The sequence below is a fragment of the Lithobates pipiens genome, unplaced genomic scaffold (assembly GCF_037356315.1).
Source record: "Lithobates pipiens isolate NorthernLeopardFrog02 unplaced genomic scaffold, aLitPip1_a1.2 Scaffold_22, whole genome shotgun sequence".
Lineage (NCBI taxonomy): Eukaryota > Metazoa > Chordata > Amphibia > Anura > Ranidae > Lithobates > Lithobates pipiens.
In genome coordinates this window covers 279,742,484-279,759,501 of record NW_027507784.1, presented here as the reverse complement: position 1 = coordinate 279,759,501, position 17,018 = coordinate 279,742,484, and the positions used below count along the sequence as shown (strand labels likewise).

General features: G+C 45.6%; 1 long non-coding RNA gene across 1 annotated transcript; it reads left to right on the top strand.

The window, feature by feature from the left end:
* The first annotated feature begins 5,157 nt into the window (after nt 1-5,157).
* LOC143925512 (uncharacterized) lies at nt 5,158-6,042 on the top strand. The gene is made up of 3 exons (XR_013262018.1): nt 5,158-5,253; nt 5,579-5,735; nt 5,836-6,042. It is a non-coding gene; the product is annotated as an uncharacterized LOC143925512 (long non-coding RNA).
* Nucleotides 6,043-17,018: the final 10,976 nt, after the last annotated feature.

Here is a 17,018-nt window from a genome sequence, read left to right as displayed (position 1 = left end):
GAGCGGACTTGGCCACACACGATCACGCTAAACTCCGACGGATTCGAACGTGATGACGTACGACTGGATTCGAATAAGGAAGTTCATAGCCAGTAGCCAATAGCTGCCCTAGCGTCGGTTTTAGTCCGTCGGAGTAGCATACACACGAGCGAATTTTTCGAAGGGACCGGGTCCGGCGGAGTTCCTTCGGAAAAATTTGAAGCATGTTCCATATTCTAAAGTCCTTCGGACTTTGGCGAGTCAAAAGTCCGTTGCAGCCCACACACGATCGAAAAGTCTGACGGACTCAGTCCGTCGGACTTTGGATGTTGAAAAGTCCGCTCGTGTGTACGCGGCAATAGTGATACTAGTGTTGCTAGTGTTGTGTTAGCCTCAGAGGCTGCCCGTGTTGTGGGGGGGGGGGGGATTTATTATTATAGATTCTATATTATAGATTGAGATTCTATATACCCTATCTTGTTACCTGTCTGATCAGTGATCACTATCACCAGACCATTTTCTGTTTGAACTATATACATTCAACATGAACGACAAAGATTCGACAAAGCAGCGAAAAACATACAAACGCCAATTCTTTGGCTTATGGTGTCTGTTGAAAGTTCTAAGAAGATTCGACGGAGCGGCTAATCTATACGGAGTCATACAGTTTAGCTGCTCCATCAAATCTTCTTTGAACATTCAACAGACACCATAAGCCTTCAATGACAGATTGAACCTTAACTAGTTGCTGACCGCCGGCCGTCAAATGACGGCCAGGCGGCGCAGCTATTGTGGCGGGAGGCCGTCATATGACGGCCTCCCGTTTAAACAGGGATGCGCGCGATCGTGCGCGCGCATCCCTGTTTCTTCGGTGGCGGCGTGTCACGGAGACACCGCTCGCCACCGAAGGGGGTGAACAGCCATTCGTTATGGCTGTTTACCACGTGATCGGCCGTGATGAAGTCACGGCCGATCACAGATGGTCACACCCCGTACGTGCACGGCGCATGCGCGCGGTCGCGAGCACGCTGCGCGTGCACGTCGGTGGCGGAGTGTTTCCCGGGAACACTGCTCGTCACCGACACTGGTAAACAGCCATTGGCTGGCTGTTTACCCACGTGATCGGCTGTGATCCTTTCACAGCCGATCACTAAAATGTAAACAAACCGCGGTAACGGGATGTTACTGGGTTCTCCTCCTCACACACCGATCGTGTGTGAGGAGGAGATTGCGGTAACATCTCGTTACCGCATACAGTGTACACCAAACATACTGATTGCCCCCCCCCAATAAAGAGGACCTGTCACCACCCCTCATAGTACCTGTCAATCACAGTCCATCAGAGTACCTGTCACAGTCCATCAGAGTATTTGAGTACCTGTCCCAGTCCATCAGAGTATTTGAGTACCTGTCCCAGCCCATCAGAGTACCCGAGTACCTGTCCCAGCCCATCAGAGTACCCGAGTACCTGTCCCAGCCCATCAGAGTACCCGAGTACCTGTCCCGGCCCATCAGAGTACCCGAGTACCTGTCCCGGCCCATCAGAGTACCCGAGTACCTGTCCCAGCCCATCAGAGTACCCGAGTACCTGTCCCAGCCCATCAGAGTACCCGAGTACCTGTCCCAGCCCATCAGAGTACCCGAGTACCTGTCCCAGCACATCAGAGTACCCGAGTACCTGTCCCAGCCCATCTGAGTACCCGAGTACCTGTCACAGTTCATCTGAGTACCCGAGTACCTGTCCCGGCCCATCAGAGTACCTGAGTACCTGTCCCGGCCCATCAGAGTACCCGAGTACCTGTTCCGGCCCATCAGAGTACCCGAGTACCTGTCCCGGCCCATCAGAGTACCCGAGTACCTGTCCCGGCCCATCAGAGTACCCGAGTACCTGTCACGGCACATCAGAGTACCCGAGTACCTGTCACGGCACATCAGGGTACCCGAGTACCTGTCACGGCCCATCAGGGTACCCGAGTACCTGTCACGGCCCATCAGGGGACCCGAGTACCTGTCACGGCCCATCAGGGTACCCGAGTACCTGTCACGGTCCATTAGAGTACCGAGTACCTGTCACAGTCCATTAGAGTACCGAGTACCTGTCACGGTCCATTAGAGTACCGAGTACCTGTCACAGTCCATTAGAGTACCGAGTACCTGTCACAGTCCATTAGAGTACCGAGTACCTGTCACAGTCCATTAGAGTACCGAGTACCTGTCACAGCCCATCTGAGTACCCGAGTACCTGTTCCAGTCCATCTGTGTACCAGAGTACCTGTCACCGCCCTTCAGAGTACCCAAATACCAGTCACCAAACCATCAGAGTACCTGCCACCAGGCCATCAGAGTACCTGAGTACCTGTCACCAGGCCATCAGAGTACCCGAGTACCTGTCACCAGGCCATCAGAGTACCCGAGTACCTGTCACCAGGCCATCAGAGTACCCGAGTACCTGTCACCAGGCCATCAGAGTACTCGAGTACCTGTCACCAGGCCATCAGAGTACCCGAGTACCTGTCACCAGGCCATCAGAGTACCCGAGTACCTGTTCCAGTCCATCTGAGTACCCAAGTACCTGTCACAGTCCATCTGAGTACCCGAGTACCTATCTCCAGCCCATCAGAGTACCCGAGTACCTATTTGCAGCCCATGTCTCATAGAATATACGTTGGGGTGTTTACTTTCCAAAATGGGGTCATTTTGTGGGTAATTTCACTGTCCTGGTGGTCCAGGACCTTCAAAAGTGTGATGGGTAGGAATGAAATGAGATGTGTCATTTATGCTCCTAGAACGCCTGAACGTACTACTTCAATGTTCGGCCTCTCTATGTGGCCAGGCTGTGTAAAAGTCCTACACATGTGGTATCGCCATACTCGGGAGGAGTAGCAGAATGTATTTTGGGGTGTAATTTTTGCTATATACATGTTATGTGTTAGAAATATCTTATAAATTGATCATTTTGTGTAAAAAAAAATGCGTTTTAATTTTTTTCCACATATTCCAAAAACTTCTGGAAAAAAATGAACCGTTCAAAAGACTCATTATGCCTCACAGATTATACGTTGGGGTGTTTGCTTTCCAAAATGGGGTAATTTTATGGGAAATTCCATTGTGCTGGTACTCCAGGGCCTTCAAAAGTGTAATAGGTGGTTGAGAAATGAGATGCGTAATTTTTGCTCATAGAACGTCTGAAGGTACTACATCAATGTTAGTGCTCTGTATGTGGCCAGGCTGTGTAAAAGTCTCACACACGTGGTATCGCTGTACTCGGGAAGAGTAGCAGAATGTATTTTGGGGTGTAATTTTGGCTATATACATGCTATGTGTTAGAAATATCTTATAAATTGACAATTTTGTGTAAAAAAAAATGCGTTTTAATTTTTTTCCACATATTCCAAAAACTTCTGGAAAAAAATTAACCATTCAAAAGACTCATTATGCCTCACAGATTATACGTTGGGGTGTTAGCTTTCCAAAATGGGGTGATTTTATGGGAAATTCCATTGTCCTGGTACTCCAGGGCCTTCAAAAGTGTAATAGGTGGTTGAGAAATGAGATGCGTCATTTTTGCTCGTAGAACGTCTGAAGGTACTACATCAATGTTGGTGCTCTGTATGTGGCCAGGCTGTTTAAAAGTCTCACACATGTGGTATCGCCGTACTCGGGAAGAGTAGCAGAATGTATTTTGGGGGGTAATTTGTTGTATACATATGCTGTGTGTGAGAAATAACCTGATAATATGACAATTTAGTAAAAAAAAAAAAAAAAAAAAAAAAAAATCTTCATTTTGCAAAGAATTGTGGGAAAAAATGACAACTTAAAAAAACTCACCATGCTACTTACTTAATACCTTGGGATGTCTACTTTGTAAAAAGGGGTCATTTGGGGGGTATTTGTACTTTCCTGACTAGTTAGAGTCTCAAGAAATTAGGTACACCTGATGTACTGAAGGCCTGATCAGAAGTGATGAATTTTCAGTGATTGGCACCATAGATTGTAGACTCTATAACTTTCACAAAGACCAAATAATATATACTAATGTGGGTTATTTTTACCAAAGATATGTAGCAGTATAAATTTTGGCCAAAATTTATGAAGAAAAATTACTAATTAGCAAAAATTTATGACAGAAACGAAGAAAAAGGCATTTTTTTCACAAAATTTACGTTTTATTTTATTTATAGCACAAAAAATAAAAAACCCACTAGTGATTAAATACCACTAAAAGAAAGCTCTATTTGTGTGGAAAAAAGGACGCAAGTTTCATATGGATACTGTGTTGGATGACTGAGTAATTGTCATTCAAAGTGTGAGAGCGCTGAAAGCTGAAAATTGGTCTGGTCAGGAAGGGGGTGTAACTGCACTGTACTGAGGTGGTTAATTAATTTGGATTTTCGGACGAATGCAATTTTTAACAAAAAACAAAATAATTAAGAACGAATTTCGGGAGTAACTAAATTAATGTATTTTTCGGACGAAAACTAAATTCCGAAATGAAATATTTCAGTGTGCACATGTCTAGTTTGACATTATGATACCTTTTCCCAGTTCTATTGCTGGCATACTCAATAAACCTATACCATGTTTTTATTACTGGCTGTGTGGTGCTTCATCTAAAGTCCCATTGGGCAAAACTCTGTATTTGTATGTACAATGGGGATGGATGCGCCTCGCAGGGTACTACCAACCATATTCTGTTTATTAGCGATTATTAGGTGGAAGACACCTGCTGACACTTTTGTTTGGCTGTACCCGATTTTTCAGTCTTTTTATCAGGACATTATTATATTCATGGCTGCTTTGCATTATGTGAAATTGCTTGCTTGCAGGTGTGCTGCGTTTCTTGCTCCCCCCCCCAGTGGCAGTGATGGTAATTTCTTTCCCGGGAGCTGCTATGTTTATCTATCATCCGCTGTCCCCACTTGCCTCATCCTGGATGGGTGGCGCCAGTGAGATGCATCGACGTAGGGTTCAACATCCGGTGCATGGCACTGGCCTAACTGACATGTCATGGCACCGGATCATGTGACAATTGTCACGTGATGCTGTGAAGGGACTCAAACTTCTACGTTGTCCTTTCCCCTATGGCGACCAGGGCTGGTGGGGTTAAATTTTTGTCCCACCCTCTCCCTCATGGTCATCCACCCGGCATTGGGAGAGATCCATTTATGGGTCTGAGGAGCTATAAAAAGGAGGGCTCAGACACCAGTCTATGCAATGCCTCCCAGGTGGTTGGACATTCACACACTATCTCTGGTCAGCATTATTTTGATTCTGGTAGGTACAAATCCTTATTTGTCACACATTTACTTTTTAAACCTGTTCTGACCTTGCATGCTGGGGTATTCCCATGCGCTGGTGTCACTGATTCACCAAGTTGCATTTTCTACTATATAACACATATACTTAGTTTCACATGTGGATTCTCATTCAATTTAGCTGTGCAGGACATTTTCACTATTCCCAGTTGAACATGTGGCTGCTCCTGGCAATTCAGTCATTATTTTAATATTTTTTCACAAATTTTTTACCTTTTCATAATTTTTATTTTTTTCCTTATTTATTAGTGCACATCATTACCTTTATGTACTCTTTTTTCTAGCCACCATCCTGGCAGGCCATGCTGGACGGTTCTGTTTGCCCACTTTTCATCTGCCCTGCCTTGCTGGCCCATTTTAAGATCCTCTAGCCACAGCTTCTGGGTCCGACATCTCCAATGGCTGCCGGTGCGACTTTGGCATGCAGCACCCTGCATCTTTGTGAGTATGGATCTCTTAGTCTGATTCCTACAATTTAATTTACCTGACATATTTCCATGTTCATTTCTATGTTACTTCTTTTAACCATTTTGCTTTATAGATGTCTATGCATCAACCCCTGAAGAGTGAAACTGAACTCACGAAACACGTTGAATCACCACAAGCTATGACACAATTACCATTGATTATTTGATAACTGTATGTAACTATGTAATGGATTTGTACATTTGGGCCAACTGTTTGGCATAATGACACCTATTCCCAGTTCTATTGCTGGCTTACTCAATAAACCTATACCATGTTTTTATTACTGGCTGTGTGGCGCTTCATCCAAAGCCCCAAAAACTCTGTATTTGTATAGGCCTGGTGGGAAGCAGTTAAAGTGACCCTATTGCCACAGGTATGGATTGATTAAAATGTGTCCACTTAAACAGGGACCAAAGGAATTTGATCCATCTAGGGCAATTCCCATTCCAGAGAAATTGATCTAATGATTGACTTCTCTCGAACCGGCTTGTTGGAAAATGTTAATTCAATTAGCACTACAATGCTGTTCAGTATATTCTGACGACGGAGGAGTCCCCACCAGTGGCGTAGCGTGGAGATTGTGGAGGGGGCTGTGGCTCCGGGTGTAAAATTTAGGGCGGCGAATTTCTGCACAAGTGTGTGTCACTACTGGCTGTCTCCATAATTTAAATTTCCTGTGTCCCCCGTGCTCTGGCCACCATGTTCAGTGTCTGGTTCCCTGTGGGCGTATGGGGATCATGTGCAGCGACGGGGCTGGCCCGTCCGTGATCACGGTTGCTCCTGGAGTCCCATCTCCGCACATGACCCCATACGCCCAGTCACAGGGCGCCGGACACTGAATATGGCGGCCAGAGCGCAGGGGACACAAGCAATGAAAATAGTTAGCCGCCGCTCTCTACTCCTCCTCCTCCTCTCCTCCGGACCAATGCAGGACAAAAAAAAGGTGAGAGTCATGTTGCTGGCCCCGGGGGATGGACACGGTCTGGAGAGAGGGAGCAACGAGAGAGAGAGAGAGGGAGCAGAGAGAGAGAGGGAGCAGAGAGAGAGATAGGGAGTAGAGAGAGAGAGGGAGCAGAGAGAGAGAGAGAGGGAGAGGGAGCAGAGAGAGAGGGGGCAGATAGAGAGGGGGAGCAGAGAGAGAGAGAAAGAGAGAGCAGAGAGAGCTATAGAGAGAGGGAGCAGAGAGAAAGGGAGCAGAGAGAGAGGGAGAGAGAGGGAGCAGAGAGAGGGAGCAGAGAGAGATTGAGAAAGGGGAGCAGAGAGAGAGAGGGAGCAGAGAGAAAGGGAGCAGAGCGAGAGGGAGAGAGAGGGAGCAGAGAGAGAGAGAGAGAGAGAGAGAGAGAGAGAGCAGAGAGAGAGAGAGAGAGAGAGAGAGGGGGAGCAGAGAGAGAGAGATGGAGCAGAGAGAGAGAGAGGGGGGAGCAGAGAGAGAGAGAGAGACCCCCTAGAAAAAATCCTCTGACACCCTTGTTACCTGCTCCCCCTCCACGCCTTTTCCTGGTCATTGTGTCCCCTCTGCCCTGCAAGTATCTGTTAAACACACTGCAGACCTCTGATCAGATCTTTTTGGTACAGGCAGAAAGGTGTCCCTCCTCCCGTGTGACAGGCAGCTGGCTGGGAGACGCCGGCTCAAATACAGAGACTGGTTTGTGGTGTGTGGTACCTTATACACCCTACACAAGCTGTGGGGCAGATGCTAGCGTGCCTCTGCTGGGCACTTGCTGGAACTTGTTCCTGAACTAGGATCCACTCCGGAACCCAGCCTTGATTTGCTGGGATACCAAGACTTACATTAAATCCAATGGACGGTCCTGGCTAATCCAGGACCGTTGGGAGATATAATGGTCAGGGGGAACAGAACACAAGGCTTGAGCAGCGGCGCTACTAAAGAGAGCCAGGAGGCTAATAATTTATTTATTTTGTGTTGATGGTGGATTTTTCTGCGAGGGAAACAGTTTGTGCTGTTGGACTTTTCGTTCTGATTTAATAAAAGTGAGTCGACAAGTGAGCTAAACAACCCAGAGCCAGAAGTGAGAGGAAAAATGAGGGAAACTCTGATTGTCAACAGAGCTAGTGTTCACATTGAAAGATTTGCCCTTTAATCCTGTTCTGGTGACCTAAAATTTGGGATTTTCTTTCACGTTTACTCTCTGTGATAATAGTAAAAAAAACAAATAGAGAGGGTGAATCTCCCTATAGACAGCAATAAAACCTGACAGATTTTCTAATCCCTCTCCACTCTATCCAAAACTGAACAAAATGTTTTCCCATAAGTTATACATAAAAAAAATGGCAATTTTACATAGTAAGGATTTGGAGTGCTTATTACTTGGTGAGGAAAGCCTCTATTTAAAGATAGAGAATATTTGCAGTTTCTTTGGAGCTACTTGTTTATGTGGCCCTCAAACATGTCTAGGACACAAAACCTGCCCCCAGTACTTGGAATGCCTGGAAGTACTTTATGTTTACTTGCTTAATTTTGTTTTGTTGTCTAGTTAGTGCCAGGTGCCCACTCATCCAAGCAGTACAGGGAACAGACCACTGCGTAGTGTAGTATGTGCATGCAGCATGCCCAACGTGTTTATTCACATTCCTGAGCAGAGCCCATAGATGCAGCTCAGGGAAAAGTTATGTTGACACACACCGTCATGGTCCTTAAAATGTTCTGCTCTGATTATCCACTGTAAATGGTTAAAAGGTCTGCTGTAGGATACATTGCTTTCAAGCAGTCATCCGAGTTTGAAGCCTGCAACGTGGGACAAACACAATTCTCCACCCTATCAACAACAGCAAATTATTTTCTGTCCTTCTTGCAAATGCTTCTATGAAAAAGAAAGTGGACCTTTCATGAGAATGGGAGATTTGTTTTACTCACAGGCCCCCACCACCCAAATAAAAATGGTTTAAAAATGGCATTGAAAAATAAAGTATGTAAAAAAAAAACCTGTAAAAATAGTTACTTCAGCTTGGCTTCCAGTGCTTTAAGGAGGGACTTAAAATCCTGGACAAGGTGTAGCACCCTCCTACTGTAGATGGGTGCGGTGCTAGGATTAGGTAAATTTGTTTCTGGCTAACTGTATCCAGTGAAGCTGCTGTTTTGTTGTTAAGCAAGTGTGGTTTTGCTGACTGTAATCAGTGAATCTGTAATGATTATTCTGGTCTGTTCAGTGTTTCACCTGCTGCAAGTTTAATTGCTCTCTGCTTCCTAGACAACTGTGGATCTCCCTGAAACATAGGTGTAGAGGAAGGCAAATGCACAGCATGAATATTTATACAGCCCTGGCCAATCCCTGGGAGGGTGACCCAGATGGCTGCTGGGAGTCTGTATATAGACTTAGAAACACAGCCTAAAGGGGGGCTGCTTGTCCCATTAGGCTATCCTGCCATGTTCTTGTGAGGTGCTGAAGCCTCAGTTGGGTGACCTGAGGGCCTGCTTTGTTTGGGGCTGAAGTTGTAGTAAGCTGACTGAGAGGCTGTCATCTGAAGATGCAGTTGGGTATCACAGTGTAGCGCACCCCACGTAGGAGCCACAAGTGAAAAGGGATCCCCCCACCCTGCAAAGCCTTGCAAACTGAATTTCCAAAGGCTCCCAGAGTCAGAGAACAGTCCAGTACTTTGTTTTTGCATTATAATTGAGAGGATAAAACTTGGATGGGGAGTAAGGGTATTATGGGATGCTCACTAGGGATGAAGGGTGAACAGTTCAGCCCAAGCATAGGTTTGGGGCGATTTTTTGTTGTTCGGACGTTCGGCAAACAAACGGGTTGTTCAACAGTTTGTTCGCTCCCCCCGGACCGACCACAGAACATTGAGGTGCTGAACAGTGCATTGCAAGCCCTGATTGGCTGAAGCAGTGAAAGCTTCAGTCAATCAGGGCACAGAGCACTGTCAGAGTCATGATTGGACACTGTCCTCATGACTTTATCCAATCATGGCTCATTCCCGCCCCACCGGGGCTCCGGTACAGATACCTTCACAGGCTGCTGATATGTAAGTTGCTAACATGTCCCTGCTTCCCCGTTGTGGATCCCATGATTAGAAATTTTATGTGATGTTTATATCTCTCCACAGATTTTATATTATTACACGTTCGCCCCTGAAGAGTGGCTTCATTGCCATGAAACGTGTCGGCCTTACAACGATACATATGTTTTATACTCATAGGCCACTACCTTGTGTTCTCAGGATTTTTTATGGAGGAGTATTCTTTCAACTACCTACGATTGACAATTATATGCTGATGGTTTGTAATATGCTGTTCATGTGTGTACTATACTCTATGTATCCATTGCTGCATGTCATTGTTGTGTGTTTTAGACAATAAACACATTGCTTATTACCTTGTTTTACTTGTTGAGTCCCATCACAATACCTCATTCAAAGTCCCGAAATCCCCTCTATGCATTCCCAATTTACAGAAGTAAACAACTCACCAATATAATATTACCTCTATTATAACGCCTGGCAATCTCATGGCCAGTAAGAGTTACTATTACAATTATTGCTAGGCTGTATTATCTTTCTTTGTAATCAATAGCAAACAACACAATTTCTCTTTTTTCTTCTTTAACCATGGAGATCCCTGGTTATCATCAGAAAGTAGCAAAACATTGCCCCCCCCCCCGAAAAGCCAATGCAACCAACCATACTTCCCTCCATTCTCCATGGAATACCCTCATTACAGAACCAGTTAGTGGATCGTTAGGAAAGAGGTTAGGAAAATCTGTCCCCTATAAGTAAGATAAGTGGCCCAGACTTTCCGTTAGTTCTCGTCTTGCTTTTTCAACGTCATAGTGAGATTTTCCATTTGTTGGATTTCTGTGATTCTGGCAAGCCAGTGTGATCTAGTTAGTCTAGTTAATCTTGGTAGTAGTCTTCCACAATGCCGGGATACATGCCTTCGCTGCGGTGAGCAGGTGTTTTAACAGTGAGTTTTTATATTTTTTAATAGATAGAGGGATATCATGTAGTAGGAAAGCTGATGTTTTTTCTCCAGGAGACACACCTGTAATTGTTTTAGCCATTTCAGAAACCATCGTCCACAACTCTTTGTGCTTCGAGCATTCCCAAAATATATGTAACATAGTGCCCTCCGACCCTGCCGGTGTTCTGTACCATCTGGTAAGGATTTTATATCCTCCTTCTTGATACCTACTCGCCAAGGACACCTTGTGAGCAAACAGTAAAATCCTATCCTTCTGAACCTGAGAGAACCCCCAGATCTCTTTTCCACGCTTGTAGGAAACCAAGTTCTTGTGGAGCTTCCAATCCAATCCCTAAGGCATAGAGATATGAAAGTGAATGTCTCAGTGGTTCCCCTGTTAAGTATACTTGCTCAAACATAGAGAGTGCACGTACTGCAGTAAGTTTTATTGACATTGATCGAAGAAAAGCACTGAGCTGTGTCCTCCAAAGGAAATCTAGATCTAATGCAAAACCACGTCCGATCTCCCTGCTTGTCATTAGGCAATTGCCCACCAAAAAGTGTAAGAGTCTACTATTACCCGCCACAGCAGAGTACCAAAGCACGGATCTGTTAGGTCCGGCTGAAAAGCCGGTGTACCCAAAATTGCAATCAAAAGGCTTGGATGTGGAGACATACCAGTATCTTTAAAGATTCTTTTAGTAGATCGTAAGGGGGCACCCACCTTTGGGTGCCTCCTCACGGCCCGTGGGATGTCTGCATCCTGAAGCCATACAAGCCCCTCCAAGGGTATATCAATCATCGCTAGTTCCATGAGAACCGATGGCTTCTTCTTTTGAAGCACACACCAGTCCACTACACGTGCCAAATGCGAGGCCTCATGATATTTAACTGGATCTGGAAATCCAATCCCTCCTCTTTCCTTAGGGAGCATCAGGATAGCCCTGAGCACCCTTGCTGGTTTCCTGGCCCAGATAAACCTCATAAATCTAGATCGGAGCTCTCTCAGAAAACCTGGGGAGATCTTAATAGGTAAGGTCTGAAATAAATACAAAAGACTTGGTATCACGTTCATCTTTATGATATTGGTCCTACCAAACCATGTAAAAACCTTACTATCCCAACACTGATAGTCAAGTTTAAACTGTCTTGACATCAGGGCAAAATTAAGTTTGAATATCCTGTTTAGTTTATTCTGTATTTTGGTCACTAGGTAACAAATATGGGAGTCTGTCTGTTTAAAGTCGAATCGAGTAGTTATCTGATGTTGCAGGGGCGCACTCATCTCCACCCCCGTCGCTTCTGATTTACTATAATTCACCTTAAAATTAGACAGCACACAATATGTGCGTAACTCCAACAGCAGGGAGGGACATGACTAGGGAGGTTATAAAAAAATCAAATCATCCGCGTAAGCGGCAAGCTTATGTTCCTCATCCTTTGTTGGAATACCCCTAATATTTGGAACGGACGGTTCTTAAAAAGGGTTCTATGGTAAGAATAAAGATGATGGGTGATGTCCCATTACGCAAATTTGATGGCTACATGAAAATCGGCTGTTGCTGCAGTCCACTAATGGTGCTAAATACGAATGAAAATTCTTAGATTCGATTTTCAAAAGAAAATTATTTAGAAATTCGACCCATGTATGGCCTGCCTACATCTCTGCCTGCAATCCTTTGTGTAAGTATAGAGGAGTCTGGCCCCGTTTCAAATCGAGCACTGGCTTAAAATCAAGCATTGGACTGCATCAGTCCATATCAGTCAGTAGTGTGTTAATGTCCGGCATTTGCTCCGACCGTCGCTCACCTAGAGGAACCATTTTGTTATCCGTAGTCTCTCCTTATAGTCAGATAATGGGTTACGTACGAGTGGCTAGGAGTATAGGGTGCTCCTGTATTCTTCCCAGTCTCAGCATTAGGGTTTGCAATCTTAACAATCTGCTTTAGGGTGCACCGCTGTATCACCATGCTCTACTCAAGAGCGTCCTAACTCCGCCATGCTTAAACCAAGCCCCACGGAAAATGGAAGTCGATCATCAATGGCAGCCATTTTCAGTGTGATTCCGGTGTGGAGAGAGATAGAACAGGGCTCCGTTCAGTGCTATTAGTTAGTTAGTGTGCTATACTGTGCTATTTTGCTTCAATTGTTAGTATAGAATATTAGTTAAGTGTCTGTCTAGGGATAGTGTGAGTGTAGTGAGGAGGACCATGATTCATCTTTGCATAGTGTGCAGCTAGAGTAGGGACAGCTCAGATAGTTTCACTATAGTGTAGTGAGACCGTGTCATTCATACATACATTAGTGTAGAGTAGGGACAGCTCAGATAGTTTCACTGTAGTGTAGTGAGACCATGTCAGTAATATTTACATTAGTGTATAGCTAGAGTAGGGACAGTTCGGATAGGATAAGTATAGTGACGTTTGAACACTGTCAATATGATTGCATTAATGCCAGTTTAACACCATTTACTTTGTCTGCGTTAGTGCCAGTTTAATGGTATATGGTTTTGTGTGGGTAATGCCGCGTACACACGATCAAACAAGCGGGTGGAAAAGTCCGGCAAACTCAAGTCTGCCGGACAATCCCCCCCGTGTGTAGCCTCCAGCATACTTTTTTGACCCGAAAGTACGGCGGACTTAGAAAGTAGTTTTGCACTCCAATCTTCCCGCCGGACTCGCATTTCGGCGGACAATCCAGCAGTGTGTGTGCCAGTCCGCCGTACTTTTGAAATGAGCGGACTTTTCCCGCCCGGAGAAAAGTCCACTCATTTCGAGCGGGTCTCCAGGTAGGCGGGGCTCGCGAAGGAGACGTCGCTGGCCCCGCCACCTGGTATGGACTTAAAGGGGAACCCCAACTCCGAAAAAAATTGGCGTGGGGGTCCCCCCAAGTCCACATCAGACCCTTGTCCGAGCACGCTACCTGGCCGGCCAGGAAAGGGGGGACGAGCGAGCGCCCCCTCCTCCTGAGCCGTACCAGGCTCTAGCTATACACTAATGTAAGCTAATGTAATGTACCTCTAGCTATACACTAATGTAAATATTACTGACATAGTCTCACTCTCACTACACTACAGTGAAACTATCTGAGCTGTCCCTACTCTACACTAATGTATGTATGAATGACACGGTGCCTTAGGAAGGTTACAATGTACCCCTACCCATTCACCTGTAAAATAAAGTACAAAAAAACCACAACACACAAGATAAAATAGTTTATTGCACAGCTCCGGGGGTCTTCCGTCTTCGGGGGTCTTCTCGCTGGACTCCTCCACTATCTTCTTGTAGCTCTTTTACTAGCGGAGGAGTCTGGCTTTCTTCCTCGCCGCTGCCCTCTTCTTCCGACTTCGGAGGTCTTGTCCCCCCTCTTTGGTTCTTCTGCCGGGCCACTGTGCCTTCTTATAGCTCTTTTACAGGCGGTGGCCCGGTCTTCTGTCGTGTTTTTTTTGTACTTTATTTTACAGGTGAATGGGTAAGGGTACATTGTACCCCATACTCATTCACATAGGGTGGGGGGCCGGTATCCGGGGGCCCCCTTATTAAAGGGGGCTCCCGGATTCCGATAAGCCCCTCGCCCGCAGACCCCGACAACCAACGGCCAGGGTTGTCAGGAAAAGGGCCTTGTCCTCATCAACATGGGGACCTGGTACGGCTCAGGAGGAGGGGGCGCTCGCTCATCCCCCTTTCCTGGCAGGCCGGGTAGCGTGCTCGGACAAGGGTCTGATGTGGACTTGGGGGACCCCCACGCCAATTTTTTTCGGCGTTGGGGTTCCCCTTTAAGTCCATACCAGGTGGCGGGGCCAGTGACGTCTCCTTCGCGGGCCCCGCCTACCTGGAGACGCGCTCTAAATGAGCGGACTTTCCTCCGCGTGTGTGGGCGAGTCCGTTCATTTAAAAAGTAGGGCGGATAATACGGCGGACTTAGTACACCGTATTAGTCCGCTGAAAAAGTGCCGTGTATGGGCAAGTAGCCCGTTCGGAAAGTCCGACGGACAGTCTGACGGGAAGTCCGCCAGACTAAGTCCGCCAGACAGACGGCTACGTGTGTACACGGCTTTACTGTCAGTTTAACGCCATATAGTTTTGTGCATTACTGCCAGTTTACTGCCATTTACTTCTGTGTGCGTTACTGCCAGTTTAACACCATATAGTTCTGTGTGCATTACTGTCAGTTTAACGCCATATAGTTCTGTGTGCGTTATTGACAGTTTAACGCCATATAGGTTTTTGTGCGTTACTGACAGTTTAACGTCATATAGTTATGTATGCGTTACTGCCAGTTTAACGCCATATAGTTTTGTGCGTTACTGCGAGTTTAATGCCATATCGTTTTTTGTGCGTTACTGCCAGTTTAATGCCATATAGTTTTGTGTACGTTACTGCCACTTTAACGCCATATAGTTTTGTGCGTTACTGACAGTTTAATGCCATTTACTTCTGTGTGCGTTACTGCCAGTTTAATGCCATATAGTTTTGTGTGCATTACTGCCAGTTTAACGCCATATAGTTTTGTGTGCGTTACTGTCAGTTTGACGCTATATAGTTATGTGTGTTTTACTGCCAGTTTAACACCATATAGTTTTTGTGTGTTACTGACAGTTTAACGCCATATAGTTATGTGTGCTTTACAGCAAGTTTAACGTCATATAGTTTTGTGTGTTACTACAAGGTTAATGCTATTTACTTTTGTATGCGTTACTGCCAGTTTAACGCCATATAGTTCTGTGTGCGTTACTACCAGTTTAATGCCATATACTTTTTTGTGCGTTACTGACAGTTAAACACCATATAGTTATGTATGCGTTACTGACAGTTTAACACCATATAGTTTTGTGTGCGTTACTGCCAGTTTAACACTATATAGTTTTGTGTGCATTACTGTCAGTTTAACGCCATATAGTACTGTGTGCGTTACTGCCAATTTAACGCCATATAGTTTTGTGCGTTACTGACAGTTTAGCATCATTTACTTCTGTGTGCGTTACCTTCCAGTTTAACGCCATATAGTTTTGTGTGCGTCACTGCCAGTTTAACGCCATATAGTTTTGTGTGCATTACTGTCAGTTTAACGCCATATAGTTCTGTGTGTGTTACTGCCAGTTTAATGCCATATAGTTTTTTTGTGCGTTGCTGCCAGTTTAGCACCATATAGTTTTGTGTGTGTTACTGCCAGTTTAACGCCATATAGTTTAGTGTGTGTTACTGCCAGGTTAACGCCATATAGTTGTGTGCATTACTGCCAGTTTAACACCATATAGTTCTGTATGCATTACTGCAGGTTTAACGCCATTTACTTCTGTGTGCGTTACTGAAAGTTTAATGCCATATAGTTCTGTGCGACTGTATATTTGGTGCTATATATTGCAGTATATTATAGTGTAGTGTGTCTGTGTAGTACTCAAATTACAGTGCACCAAACACCACTTTACATTGATTAAAGTGCATCTACGTACAGATTTCCACTTCTTTACATTTGCTTATAAGCACCGCCCCCTCCCTTCCAATAATGTCTGGGAGGACTACAAGGAGAGGCAGACGTTCCCTTGGCACTGTAAGGGGGTCAGCAACAAATGTGTCCACAGGCAAAGGTGGACGTGGTGGTCAGTCCTCAGGCAGGGCATCAGTTCCTCTGTTTAGTGAGTTTGCCTGTGCTATCCAGCCACAACATGCAGAGGAGATGGTGAACTGGCTTACTAAACCTTCCACATCCTCCCCATCCTCTGTCACGCAAGCAGAGACAAGTGTGCAGTTTCCTGCAGTTGCTAGAGTGGATAAACCTGCCCCCTTGTCCACATCTATTCCTGCCATAGCCCCAACATCAGCCATGGAGGAGTCAGCGGAGTTATTTAACCACAGCGTTAGCCACTTGCTCCTTAATGATGCCCAGCCATTACTGGATTCAGATGTTGGTTCTGAGGTTGAGGATGACAGGAACATGAGCCTAGAGAGAGGGAAGAACACTGGTAGACAAATTGGCATTCATGTTCCCAAAGCCACAGCGTATTGCCTAGTTGTAATGATGATGATGAAGATAGAGAAGATGGAGATGATGATGATGGTGATGAGGTCACTGATGCTACTTGGGTGCCAGATAGAGCAGAGAAGGAAACTGAAGGTGAGGCGGCACAACCTCAAGGAGCCTGACATCAAGAAGTAGTATAGAGTGCAGCCACCCTATTCCATCCCATTCTGCAGCTGTTATCTTCTGGCCCACTCCCCAAAACTCAGCTGATTGGGCCTTTTTCAGCACATCTGCAGCAGATCACACTGTTGCTATCTGCAAACTCTGTCTCAGGCACATCAAATGTGGCAAAAACATCAGCCATTTGGCTA